At 30.1% G+C, this 750-nt stretch overlaps 1 non-coding gene across 1 annotated transcript; it reads right to left on the bottom strand.

Moving 5' to 3' along the window:
- Positions 1-338: 338 nt before the first annotated feature.
- TRNAC-GCA (transfer RNA cysteine (anticodon GCA)) lies at positions 339-410 on the bottom strand. The gene has a single exon. It is a non-coding gene; the product is annotated as a tRNA-Cys (tRNA).
- Positions 411-750: the final 340 nt, after the last annotated feature.

Genomic DNA, 750 nt, shown 5'->3' on the forward strand with positions numbered 1-750 from the left:
AGATACCTAGTTTTTCATATTACGAATAATGAGTTCCTTAAATTTACTAACACTTACAATTAGCAGAAAGAAATTTGTGCTTGTTTAATAGAAACTAAAAAATAGCAAAATATTTAAATAAATAAAAAACTAATTAGAGTAACATGAGTCTTGTGAGTTGTGATTCAATAGAATTACTTTAATCTTTTTGTGAGGTGGGCCTATTATTTTTATTCATTACCGTTCTTTGATTTTTATTTTAATAGAAATGTCAGCAGCTTCTTAATTATAAATTTTTATATAAAATAGTCAATACACGTTGGATAGATAAGGAAGAGATTTCAAGTTTTTTGTTGATCAGGCGACACCCGGATTTGAACTGGGGAAAAAAGGATTTGCAGTCCTCTGCCTTACCACTCGGCCATGTCGCCAAAATGCTACAAATACAAAATAGATGAAAACTTTCCCGGATTACTGAACTGCTTTTTTATTGTACTTGCACCTTGAGTTCTGTTTTCCTTAATTTTTCCTAAAAATCAAAGAAATCCTAATCCTTCTTCCCTTTTGATTGGGTTTGATTCATCCTTTCAATTTCGATTGAGTCTATCTCCAAATTCATAATGTTCAAAGCTTTCTCTTACCTTTCTATTGAAAAATCAAATGTGGATTTTCAGTCGCAAAATCCAAAATTCAAATTTCTTAAAATCGGAACCATTAACTATTGACTTAGAATGCATGAATGATTCTTGGATTTGAATCTCCAATTTTTGT

The sequence above is a fragment of the Nicotiana tabacum genome, chromosome 24 (genome assembly GCF_000715075.1).
Source record: "Nicotiana tabacum cultivar K326 chromosome 24, ASM71507v2, whole genome shotgun sequence".
Classification (NCBI taxonomy): Eukaryota; Viridiplantae; Streptophyta; class Magnoliopsida; order Solanales; family Solanaceae; genus Nicotiana; species Nicotiana tabacum.